This window comes from Loxodonta africana, chromosome 2, assembly GCF_030014295.1.
Source record: "Loxodonta africana isolate mLoxAfr1 chromosome 2, mLoxAfr1.hap2, whole genome shotgun sequence".
Lineage (NCBI taxonomy): Eukaryota > Metazoa > Chordata > Mammalia > Proboscidea > Elephantidae > Loxodonta > Loxodonta africana.
The window spans coordinates 223,685,939-223,699,435 of record NC_087343.1 but is presented as its reverse complement, the minus strand read 5'-3'; the positions used below and the strand labels follow the sequence as shown (position 1 = coordinate 223,699,435).

Here is a 13,497-nt window from a genome sequence, read left to right as displayed (position 1 = left end):
ATGGCAGTCTGTTTCTGTAAAGATTACCAGTTCTACTCTGTTCTATAGGATTGCTATGAGCCAGAATAGCCTAGATGGAAATGGGTTTGGTTTCAGATGGGCCTCAGAGAAGCTCCTCTACTCTAACCATTCTTCTTACCACCAACCCAGAGAAATGGCCCTGACCTCTGGCTAACTTTCTATCCTCCGTAGCTGAGAGTTTGCCCAGCTTCAGAGGACTCCTCCTGCATTATGCAGATGACACAACCTTGCTTGCTGAAAGTGAAGAGGGCTTGAAGCACTTACTAATGAAGATCAAAGATTACAACCTTCAGTATGGATTATACCTCAACATAAAGAAAACAAAAATCCTCACAAATGAACCACTAAGCACCATCATGGTAAATGGAGAAAAGATTGACATTGCGAAGGATTTCATTTTACTTGGAACCACAATCAACACCCATGGAAGCAGCAGTCAAGAAATCAAACAACGCATTACATTGAGCAAATCTGCTGCAAAAGCCCTCTTTAAAGTTTTAAAAAGCAAAGATGTCACTTTAAGGACTAAGGTGCACCTGACTCAAGCCATGGTGCTTTCAATTGCCTCATATGTATGTCAAAACTGGGCAATAAATAAAGAAGACCAAAGAAAAATTGAAGGCCTTTGGATTATGCTGTTGGCAAAGAATATTGAATATACCATGTACTGCCGGAAGAATGAACAAACCTGTCTTGGAAGAAATATAGCCACGGTGCGTGTTAGAAGCTAGGATGGCAAGACTTCATCTCCCATACTTTGGACGTGCTATCAGGAGGGACCAGTGCCTGGAGAAAGACCTCATGCTCGGTAAAGTAAAGTGTCAGTGAAAAAGAGGAAGATCCTCAACAAGATGGATTGACGCAGTAGCTGCAACAATGGCCTCAAGCAGAACAACAAGCAAGAGGATGGTGCAGGACCGGGCAACGTTCTGTCGTACATAAGGCTGCTATGAGTTGGAACTGACTGCACAGCACCTAACAACCATAACGACAACATGGTGGGAGGGTGTGTCCCACAGCAGTTACTGCTAGGGCCCAATTTCACTTTTGATTGTAGATCTATTTTTTTCTCCAAAACTTTGCCTAGCACTATCTGGGCTCTATCACTAATAGTGTTTGACTTCCGGGGGGACGTCTTTTCACTTATTTCATCTCTAATCCTGAGATAATGTTAATTGTTCTTCTTATTATGAGTTATTGAAAGCATAACATAAAAGAATAGGAAATCTTTTGAGAAAAAAACACAGCATTCTGTAAAAGCTAGGTTCTACTGTTACTTGGTGTCTAGTTCTTTTCAGGAGCCACTGTTTGAATTGCTTTTCTCTTTTTTAAAAAAGAAAAGAGAACAAAACCTGTTGCCATCAAGTCAATTCCGACTCATAGCGACCCTATAGGAGAGAGCATAACTGCCCTATAGGGTTTCCAAGGAGCATGTTCGAAGCACCAACATTTTGGTTAGCAGTGAGTGCTTAACCACTGTAAAACCAAGCCTCCCCTTCTCTGAGGCAAGGTCCCAAAATCCTTAGTCAGGAAGCCAATGATGCAGGAAGGTGCTGAGTCTCCCCAGGATGGACTCCTGCAGAGGGAGTATCTCTGAGGGTGCCTGATGTCAAGGAGAATGAAGCTCAAAGGAGCTGGAAGAGGCAGGAAGACAGCCAGAATGTTAAAAATATCTAAAGTATGGATCATACACATATTGAGATCAAGATGAATATTTCAAGTATTCAACTTATGATACAGATTCCTGGAGCACAAAACCGCAATACTGGGGCCCGAATGAGAGGAAACCAGTTGTGGACAATAGCTTGTTTTTTTTTTCTTTTCTTTTTAATTAGTTTTTGTTGTGCTTTAAGTGAAAGTTTACAAAATCAGGTCAGTCTCTCATACAAAAATTTACATACACCTTGCTATACACTCCTAATTGCTCTCCCTCTGATGAGATAGCACAGCACTTCTCTTCCCTCTCTCTCCTTGTGTACATTCAGGTAGCTTCTGGCCACTTCTGCCCTCTCACCTTCACTCCAGACAGGAGATGCCAACATAGTCTTATGTGTTGACTTGATCCAAGAAGCTGGTTCTTCACCAGTCTCATTTTCCATCCCCTGACTCAACGGCACAGGGTGTACTGAGATTCCAGTCCAATCCCTGTCTGAAGAGTTGGCTTTGGGAGTGGTTCCTGCCTTGGGGTAACAGAAGGTCTGGGATCCATGGCCTCTGGGGTTCCTCCAGTCCCAGTCTGACCATTAAGTCTGGTCTTTTTATGAGAATTTGGGGTCTGCATCCCACTGCTCTCCTGCTCCCTCAGGGTTTCTCTGTTGAGTTCCCTGTCAGGGCAATCATCGGTTGTGGCCAGGTACCATCTAGCTCTTCTGATCTCAGGCTGATGTAGTCTATGGTTTATGTGGTCCTTTTTGTCTCTTAGCCTCATAATTATTTTGCCCCTTTGGTGTTCTTCATTCTTCCTTGTTCCAGGTGGGTTGAGACCCATTGATGCATCTTAGATGGCCGCTTGTTAGTGTTTAAGACTGCAGGCGCCACTGTCCACAGTGGGATGCAGAATGTTTTCTTAATAGATTTTATTATGCCAATTGACTTAGATGTCCCCTGAAACCATGGTCTTCAAACCCCCTCCCCTGCTATGCTGGCCTTTGAAGTGTTCAGTTTTTTTAAGGAAACTTCTTTGTTTTGGGTTTAGTCCATTTGTATTGACCACTCCTTTATTGTGTATCGTCTTCCCTTCACCTAAAATGAAACTTATCTACTATCTACTTAGTGAATACACTTCTCCCTCCCTCCCGCCCTCCCCATCTCGTAACCATCAAAGAGTATTTTCTTCTCTGCTTAAACTGTTTCTCCAGTTCTTATAATAGTGGTCTTATACAATATTTGTCCTTTTGCAATTGACTGATTTCACTCAGCACAATGTCTTCCAGATTTCTCCATGTTATGAAATGTTTCATGGATTCAACATTGTTCTTCATCGATGCGTAGTATTCCATTGTGTGAATATACCACAGTTTATTTATCCATTCATCCACTAATGGGCACCTTGGTTGCTTCCAGCTTTTTGAATAGCCTGTTTTTACTGTAAGAAACGGGACACTTTAAAAGAGGGTGTGCCAAATTAAAAATTAAATTAGGCATCTTACCCTCTACCGCTCCCAAGCTCCAATGAAGAGGCTCCAGGGACAAAATAGAGACTATTCAAGGGTCACCCCAGATGCACAAGGAAAAACTATTATTAGAATTAGCCTGGAACCCTGCAAATTCCTTTCGATATGGAAGCGTCTCTTTCAGCAATAAAAGCTTATAAAAGTCTGTACCCCAAAGTAATACAATGTCTAAGGTTGTGGGGATTTCAAATAAGGAACAGATTTTGGTGTGTTCCCAAATTGTCCCCATTTCCTTAGGATCCATAGAAGAGATGCACCTCTTCCTCCCGAGCTCAGATGCCTCTGTTAATTTGTTTGGCAGAGATTTTTTGAAAAATCTAAATGGAAATGTCATATCAAATTTACTGATTATAGGAAAATTATTTAGATCTGCCTGGTAGTTCTCCACCCCCAAATACTTAGACTCAGAGGAAGCCTTGTGCCATCTTCAGGCACTTACTTTCCCCTGACAGATTTCTAAGCTCCAAGGAGCTATGAGCTATTTAGAGTGTCTTTTTGAAGTGTTGGAAAGTCTATGGGTCAGCTCATCCATGGGTGTTGGCTGGGTTCTGTTACCAGAATCTATTAAAATTCAAACAGATCACTCCAAATCTCTGCCTTGGCTTTCTCAATACCTTATAAAGAAGGAGGCCCAAGAAGGATAAGCCCCGGTAATTCAAGATTTTTTTGGAGAAGGGATTCATTATCCCTTGTGGTAGTCTGTGCAATACCCGTTTTTCCTGTGAAGAAATCTGGGAACCGAAGGTGGTATTTTGTACAGGATTTGTGTGTCATCAAATGCATTGTTATCCTGCATTTTCCCGTGGTGCCCAATCCTCATTTACTTTTATCAAATGTCCCCCCCCCCCACAAAACAACTCACTTTTCTGTAATGGATTCATGTAGTGCCTCTTTCATTATTCCAGTTCACTCAGAAAGCCATTTTCTGTTCACCTAAAAAAAAAAAAAAAATTTTTTTTTTTTTTTTATGTGAAATGATCAACTATGTACCTGGACAGTTTTACCTCAGTAGTATACTGAGAGTCCCAGTTATTTTTTACAGGTTTTGCATGCTGATTTACAGTCTTTGCAATTTGCCCACAGTTCCACCTTACTCCATTACACAGATGGTCTGTTCCCTTAAACTGGTTGCCTGCTTGCAAGATAGTGTTTTGCTATTACAGCATTTGGCTGCTAGAGGGCATAAGGTGTCCAAAAACCCAAAAAAACAACTGCAGTTGGCTTTATCATCAGTGAAATACCTGGGCATATTATTTCAGCACAAAGAGTTTCCATTGATCCAAAAAGAAAGGGTACGATTTTAGCTTTCCCAATCCCTACCACTAAGAAAAAATTGAGGGGATTCCTGAGGCTTTGTGGCTATTGTCGTACCTGGATCCCTAATTTCTCCCTAATTTACAGCCATTATATCAGCTTTTAAAGGGGCCTCCACCTGACCCATTTCACTTGTCTGAGAAGGGCAACCAAACTGTCTCTAAGTTAAAGGTGTCTCTTCTTACTACTCCAGCCTTTGGATTTCCAAATTACAAATAAAAAATTTCATTGTATGTCCTAGAAACAGCTGGAAATGCTTTGGGGGCTCTTACTCAGACTCATGGAGGGCAGTAGCAGCCCATAGGGTGCTTTACTATAGCTTACAGGTGCCCAGGGGATGTCCCCCACACCTTAGGGCAGTTGTTTCAACAGCCTAGCTAGCGGAAACCATAGCTGATATTGTATTGGGGAAGTTTTTAGATATGTGTAATCCCCTTGATGTGGATGCTATTTTAAATTCTTCCCTGAACCCAACATTTGTCAGCTAGCAGGATAACCTCTTGTGAAGTCCTTCTTTTGGCTGCATCCAGTATTAGGTTACAACCTATTAACTCTTCAAACCCAGCTACCCTCCTACCTCTATCTGATGACATGGATACAGCCCCTTATGACTGTCTCGATTTAACTAACCAGCTACTCGTTCCTAGACAGGATTTACAGGAAACTCCTTTGCTTAAACTTGATTTAGTTCTTTTTACTAATATGTCATATTTAAAACCAGATCTTTCTAGTTCTCTATACCAGGGAGGATACGCTGTCACTGTGTCTACCACAGTTTTGGGGAGTGGCATCCTTCCTGAAATTACTTCAGCTCAAGTTGAATTGATTGCACTCACCAGGGCTTGCAAGCTGGTTTCTGGACAATTGATAACCATTTATACAGATTCACAGTATGTTTTGTAATTGTTCATGATTTCTTGAAAGTTTATGGAAACAAAGGGGTGTTTGACATCTTCTGGAACACAAATTAAGCATGGCTCTCCTGTGGCTGACCTTGTAGAAGCCCTCTTGCTCCCTCTGAGATGGCAGTAGTCAAAATCCAAACCCATCAACCTGAAAGTACTTCCCAGATGGAGGAATTTAGGGGAAATGCCTTAGTTGATATGACTGCCAAGGAAGCTGCATCTCAGTCCCCCACGCATAACTGGAATAAAGAAGAAGGAATGAAAGAATTATGCTCTTTGAAAGTGTCAGAATGTTTGAAATCGCCAAATTCTAACCCCAACTTTTTAAGAATATTAATTCACATTAAGTCAGACCTGACTAAGCCAAATCCATGCCTTTTCAATTTTTCTTGATTTTCTGACCTTTACAAAACTCTTGGCAAGTATTAGCAACTGACCTCTGAAGAAGAGGTTAAAGGCTGGGCATGTACTGAATGTTATCAAGACCCTACTACCCATTTGTGGATAGGCCCTGTGGATAGGTCCGTTTTGCCTGCTAGTTCACATGTTTGCCTACTCAGAGTGTGCTTAGCCAGCATGAAGGGTACTCTGGGAGAAAAGACGATTGATTTTTAGGAAAGACACTTCCAGGAGAATTTTGTGGCTGCCACTAATTATTCTGATCCTTTTAGTCGTCCATCTGTGGATCACACTGCCTTTATGATGCTGAGTGCTTCTAGCACAGTTTTTTATAGATTTTCTTATAAGCATTGTCCTAACAAGTCTGGGATCCATGGTAAATGTCACTTTTGTCAGTCTCCCACCAGGGCTTGGTCAAAGGTCTGGTGGCTGAAGACCCTAGATGGGACCCCTCGGTCTGCATGATTTGGCTTGCCGCCAAGTAAATGCTCTTCTATTGGAGTGGGCAATGGGAAAGGGAAGGCTGTAAAGCTAATAAAAACTACTGTTTACGGGAAGGGCCTGATGCCAGACTGGTTGCCCCAAAGATTTGCATATTTCTTTTGCAACTTCCTTCCATATGAAATAACATTTGGGCAGGGACAAAACAATTGGTATTTTACGAAAATATTTTTGGGGGGTTTTGGAAAGCTGTGGATTAGGAAGTCAGACAATGTACTGTTGCTCAAAATTTAAACCAGGTAAACATTATCAATCTCCACCTGGAAGGCCTCCTTGCCAACTGGCCGATGCTTGAATGGCAGATAAATTTTATTCAACTAACACCTTCCAATGGTTATAATTTTGTTTTAGTTAAGATTTGCAGGTATTCACATTGGGTTGAGGCTTTTCCTTGCTACAAAGCCATGGCTGCTTTTGTGGCTAAAAAGCTAGTTAGAAAATATCATTCCTCTGTGGGGAGCTCCTGCTATCTTCTGCAGTGACCGAGAAACCCACTTTACAGGCCAAGTAATCACTGCTGTTTGGTGCATCTTTCCCATTTTTCCGAGGCTCCATTGTCCTTATCATCACCCGTCTTCTGATGTTGCGTAAAGGATTAATGTTATCATAAAAACTCGATTGATAAAGCTCACGTCATCTGTGGGATTGACTTGGCTGCAAGCTCTCCCACTGTTGATGAACTTAGGCCCTTGTCTTAGGCTGGGTTCTCTAGAGAAGCAAAACCAGTAAAGCATATAAATATATGTATACAGAGATTTATATCAAGGAAATGGTTCACACTGTTGTAGAGGCTGGAATGTCCCAAGTCCATGGGTCAGGCTGGAGGCTTCTTCTAATTCAAGTAGCCACCGGGGCTGGCAAACCCAAGATTGGTAGGTCAGACAGCAGGGCTCTTGCTCACAGGCTGCAAAGACTGATGAATCCCAAGATTAGCAGGCAAGACTACAGGTAAGCTGCTAGCTCAAGTCTCAAGAACTGGAGGCCAGATGAACAGGAATCAGCTGTCGGATCCAGAGTGAGCAAAAGCCCATGAGCCCTGCCAGAAAGTCCACCTATATTCAGATGCAGGTCACACGCTCAAGGAAACTCCCTTTCAACTGATTGGCCACTCACAAGAGATCCCATCATGGAGGAGATCACATTGTATCAAATTTCTTCTTAGAGATGATCACATCATCATACAACTGCCAAAACTACATCACAACTGATGTATCATGGCCCAACCAAGCTTACACACAACCTTAATGATCACAGTCCTTATAAGTTACCTCTTTCTTTTTTTTTAACAGGCCAGCCCATGAATTTACCATATTTAGCAGCCATCGGTCATTCAAATCTAATACAAGCAAGTTTATGAAAATGTTGTCAATATTTAATTCATTATGCTAAAGAATATGCTAAATTTCTTAAGGAGGCTTTTGATAGTAAGGGCGCTGAAGTGGCTAATGCCTCACACTTCTTGCCTGGGGATTATGTTTATTGGAAAAGACACCAGATAAAGGACTCCCTTGAACCACAATGGAAGGGTCCTTACTTGATCTCATGCTCTGTAATGGATTGAATTGTGTCCCCCAAAATATGTGACAACTTGGTTAAGCCATGATTTCCAGTATTGTGTGATTGTCTACCATTTTGTCATAAGATTTTCCTATGTGTTGTAAATCCTATCACTATGATAATAAGATGGATTAGTAGCAGTTATATTGATGTAATCTACAAGATTAGATAGTGTCTTCAGCCAACCTCTTTTGAGATATAAAAGAGAGAAGCAAACAGAGAGACAGGGAGACCTCATACCACCAAGAAAGCAGTGCTGGGAGAACAATGCATTCTTCGGACCCGAGGTTCCTGCACAACCAAGCTCCTAGACCACAGGAAGATTGATAGCAAGGACCTTCCTCCAGAGTCAACAGATAGAAGAAATCCTTCCCCTGGAGCTGGTGCCCTGAATTTGAACTCTAGCCTACTTGACTATGAGAGAATAAATTTCTCTTTGTTAAAGTCATCCTCTTGTGGTATTTCTGTCGTAGCGGCACTAGATGACTAAGACACTCACCAATCCATGTGCTGCAGAATTGCAGGGGAAAAATCCTGGATTCATCTGCCCCAATTAAAGGAGGCCTGGTTCCCAAATAGACTGTTGAACCTTGTGAAGGATTAAAATTAAAATTTAAACACAGCCAAGAAAAGAAGCAGATGGAATCTGGCAAAAAGATTCTTCTTAAAACCCAGAATCAGGCTTGCAGACTACTTATCCCTAACACAGGACCACAAATTGACTGAGCCAGGTGTTAATCAAATTCATCTGTGAAATTTATTTATATTGATTTCTTTACTCTCCTATTTATTTAGTCATTATACTGGTATTTACTGTTTGACTCTACGAACTTCAAATTACTACATGTTTTATGTTTTTCCCATGTAAGTAATGGAAGCTAATACTTCCTGGTGCTTTTGCAAATTGGTTATCAAACATACCCACTTCTTTACTTGTCTTATGTTCTGTGATGATGATGATGAGGGCTATTCAAGGGTATTTCTTTGAATTTCCAGAATTTTTAGACTAATAAGATATTCCAAATGTGAACTGTTGAGATTCTTGGAATTTCTTTTCTAATCATCATAGTTTTCTTTTTGTTATTAGTGGATTGAAGTTTTGGAATATCATCACTTGTTCTGATATATGATTTTTCCCTTGTAAGCCCAAAGCACTTTTTATAAATGCTACCTTTAGAGAATGTATGAAGTATGAATCTAGGAAAATTGGAAATTGTCAAAAATGAAATGAAACACATAAATATCAATATCCTAGGGATTAGTGAACTGAAAAGGACTGGTATTGGTGATTTTGAATCAGACAATCACATGGCCTACTATGCCAGGAATAACAACTTGAAGAGGAATGGTGTACCATTTATTGTCAAAAAGAACATTTCAAGATTTATCATGGAGTTCAACGCTGTCAGTGATAAGATAATATCCATACACCTACAAGGAAGACCAGTTAATACGACTATTATTCAAATTTACACACCAACCCCTAAGGCCAAAGATGAAGAAATTGAAAATTTGTACCAACTTCTGCAGCCTGAAATTGATCAAACATGCAATCAGGATGCATTGATAATCACTGGTGATTGGAATGAGAAAGTTGGAAACAAAGAAAAAGGATCAGTAGTTGGAAAATATGGCCTTGGTGATATAAACGATGCTGGAGATCACATGATTGAATTTTTCAAGACTAATGACTTCTTCATTGCAAATACCTTTTTTCACCAACATAAATGGTGACTATACACGTGGACCTCACCAGGTGGAATACAAAGGAATCAAATTGACTACATCTGTGCAAAGAGACAATGGAAAAGCTCAATATCAACATTCAGAACAAGGCCAGGGGCCAACTGTGTGTCAGACCATCAATTACTCATATACAAGTTCAAGTTGAAACTGAAGAAAATTAGAAGAAGTCCACGAAAGCCAAAGTATGACCCTGAGTATATCCCACCTGAATTTAGAGACCATCTCAAGAATAGATTTGATGGGTTGAACATTAATGACCAAAGACCAGGCTAGTTGTGGAATGACATCATACATAAAGAAAGCAAGAGGTTATTAAAAAGACAAGATACTAAGAAGAGACCTAAAAGGGTGTCAGAAGAGACTCTGAAACTTGCTCTTGAATGTCAAGTAGCTAAAGCAAAAGGAAAAAATGATGAAGTAAAAGAGCTGAACAGAAGATCTCAAAGGGTGGCTCAAGAAGACAAAGTAAAGTATTATGATGCCACGTGCAGAGACCTGGAGATAGAAAACCAAAAGGGAAGAACACACTCCGCATTTCTCAAGCTGAAAGAACTGAAGAGAATATTCAAGTCTCAAGTTGCAATACTGAAGGGTTCTATGGCGAAAATATTAAACGACACAGGAAGCATCAAAAGAAGATGGAAGGAATACACAGAGTCACTACACCAAAAAGAACTGGTCGATGTTCAACCATTTCAGGAGGTAGGATATGATCAGAAACCAATGGTACTGAAGGAAGAAGTCCAAGCTGCACTGAAGGCATTGATGAAAAACAAGGCTCCGGGAATTGATGGAATACCGATTTAGATGTTTCAACAAATGAATGTGGCACTGGGTGTGCTCACTTGTCTATGCCAAGACATTTGGAAGACAGCTTCCTGGCCAGCTGACTGGAAGAGGTACATATTTATGCCTATTCCCAAGAAAGGTGATCCAACCAAATGTGAAAATTATCGAACAATATCATTTATACCACATGCAAGCAAAATTTTGGTGAAGATCATTAAAAAGTGGCTGCAGCAGTGCATCAACCAGAAATCCAAGCCAGATTTAGAAGAGAATGTGGAATCAGGAATATCATTGCTGATGTCAGATGGATTCTGGCTGAAAGCAGAGAATACCAGAAGGGTGTTTACCTGTGTTTTATCGACTATGCTAAGGCATTCAAATGTGTGGATTGTAACAAACTATGGGTGACGTTGCGGAGAATGGGAATCCTGGAACACTTAATTGTGCTCATGAAGACTCTGTACATGAATCAAGAGGCAGTCGTTTCAACAGAATAAATGAATACTGCATGGTTTAAAGTCAGGAAAGGTGTGCGTCAAGGTTGTATCCTTTCACCGTGCCTATTCAATCTGTATGCTGAGCAAATAATCTGAGAAGCTGGACTATATGAAGACGAATGGGACATAGGGATTGGAGGAAGACTCGTTAACAACTTGTGTTAACGCAGGTAACACAACTTTTCTTGCTGAAAATGAAGAGGACTTGAAGCACTTACTGATGAAGATCAAAGACCACATCCTTCAGTATGGATTATACTTCAACATAAAGCAAACAAAAATCCTCACAACTGGACCAATAAGCAACTTCATGATAAATGGAGAGAAGATTGATGTTGTCAAGGGTTTGATTTTACTTGGATCCACAATCAACACCCATGGAAGCAGCAGTCAAGGAATCGAAAGACGCATTGCATTGGGCAAATCTGCTGCAAAAGACCTCTTTAAAGTGTTGAAAAGCAAAGATGTCACCTTGAGGACTGAGGTGTGCCTGACCCAAGCCATGGTATTTTCAATCACCTCATATGCATGTGAAAGCTGGACAATGAATAAAGAAGACTGAAGAAGAATTGACACCTTTGAATTGTGATGTTGGCAAAGAATATTGACTATACCATGGACTGCCAAAAGAATGAACAAACCTGCCTTGGAAGAAGTACAACCAGAATGCTCTTTGGAAGCAAGGATGGCAAGACTGTGTTTCACATACTTTGGACATATTATTAGGAGGGACCAGTCCCTGGAGAAGGACATTGTGCTTGGTAAAGTACAGGGTCAGTGGAAAAGAGGAAGACTCTCAATGAGATGGATTGAAACAGTGGCTGCAACAATGGGCTCAAGCATAGCAACAATTGGGAGGAAGGTGCGAGACCGGGCAGTGTTTTGCTCTGTTGTGCACAGGGTCACAACGAGTTGGAACCGACTTGACAGCACCTAACAACAACCTTTAGAGACTAGATATATTTCATACGACCTGCCTGAAATTACCCTCCACGTTAGCTCTTTTTGTTTTGAACTTTACCATTGCATTCTTTGTCATTTTTCTCACCTTTTACATCCTACTGACTCCTCACTTCTTAAGCTAGTCTTTTTTTTTTTATAATTTTTATTGAGCTTCAAGTGAATGTTTACAAATCAAGTCAGTCTGTCACATATAAGTTTATATACACCTCCTTACTCCATACTCCCACTTTCTCTCCCCCTAATGAGTCAGCCCTTCCAGTCTCTCCTTTCGTGACTGTTTTGCCAGCTTCCAACCCTCTCTACCCTCCCACCCCCCTCCAGACAGGAGATGCCAACACAGTCTCAAGTGTCCACCTGATACAAGTAGCTCACTCTTCATCAGCATCTCTCCCCAACCCATTGTCCAGTCCCTTCCATGTCTGATGAGTTGTCTTCGGGAATGGTTCCTGTCCTGGACCAACAGAAGGTTTGGGGACCATGACTGCCGGGATTCCTCTAGTCTCAGTCAGACCATTAAGTATGGTCCTTTTGTGAGAATTTGGGGTCTGCATTCCACTGATCTCCTGCTCCCTCAGGGGTTCTCTGTTGTGCTCCCTGTCAGGGCAGTTATCAGTTGTGGCCGGGCACCAACTAGTTCTTCTGGTCTCGGGATGATGTAAGTCTCTGGTTCATGTGGCCCTTTCTGTCTCTTGGGCTCATAGTTGTCGTGTGACCTTGCTGTTCTTCATTCTTCTTTAATCCAGGTGGGTTGAGACCAATTGATGCATCTTAGATGGCCTCTTCTTAGCATTTAAGACCCCAGATGCCACATTTCAAAGTGGGATGCAGAATGTTTTCATAATAGAATTATTTTGCCAATTGACTTAGAAGTCCCCTTAAACCATGGTCCCCAAACCCCCGCCCTTGCTCCGCTGACCTTTGAAGCATTCAGCTTATCCCAGAAACTTCTTTGCTTCGGGTCAAAAATATGGAACGCTTCACGAATTTGCGTGTCATCCTTGCGCAGGGGCCATGTTAATCTTCTCTGTATTGTTCCAATTTTAGTATATGTGCTGCCGAAGCGAGCACCTTAAGCTAGTCTTAGATTAGTTTAATGAGACACAAATTTTGAAAAAAAGTGTCTTTTTATCATTAACATTCTAATTATATTTGTCCTTTATATGTTAGTAGCTTTCCTATCTTTATGCCTTTTACTGCTGAGGTTTATTTTGTTATTGTTATTATTTGTATGGTAGTATCCTTAATTTATTTTTTCTGGGCTGTTTCTCCTTCATTATGAAAACTTCTTTAACTTTCTGCTCATGATACTGCTCTCCACAGCTCTCTTTAATTCTTGGCATGAGTATGCCTTTATTAGGTTTTCTCAGGAAACTGCATCATCCACAAATTTTACTGAGTGCTGAATCTGTCATCCTTTACCAAAAAGATACATGAGAACTCAGATCTATTAGCTACTCCCACACTGAGTTATAGTTTTGTTCCCCCGCTACCATCAGCTTTAACATCACCTCTAGGTGAGTCATATGTGTGAGACTGTGGATTCCTTCTGAGATACCGGCTCAATCCCAAATTCCATTTTTCAATCTAACTCAGATTAGAGTTAAAGAGTATTCCAAAATACCCTGAACCTCT

At 41.0% G+C, this 13,497-nt stretch overlaps 1 non-coding gene across 1 annotated transcript; it reads right to left on the bottom strand.

Moving 5' to 3' along the window:
* Positions 1–12,826: 12,826 nt before the first annotated feature.
* On the bottom strand, positions 12,827–12,933 carry LOC111753096 (U6 spliceosomal RNA). Its single transcript, XR_002787951.1, has one exon. It is a non-coding gene; the product is annotated as a U6 spliceosomal RNA (small nuclear RNA).
* Between the last annotated feature and the right edge of the window lie 564 nt (positions 12,934–13,497).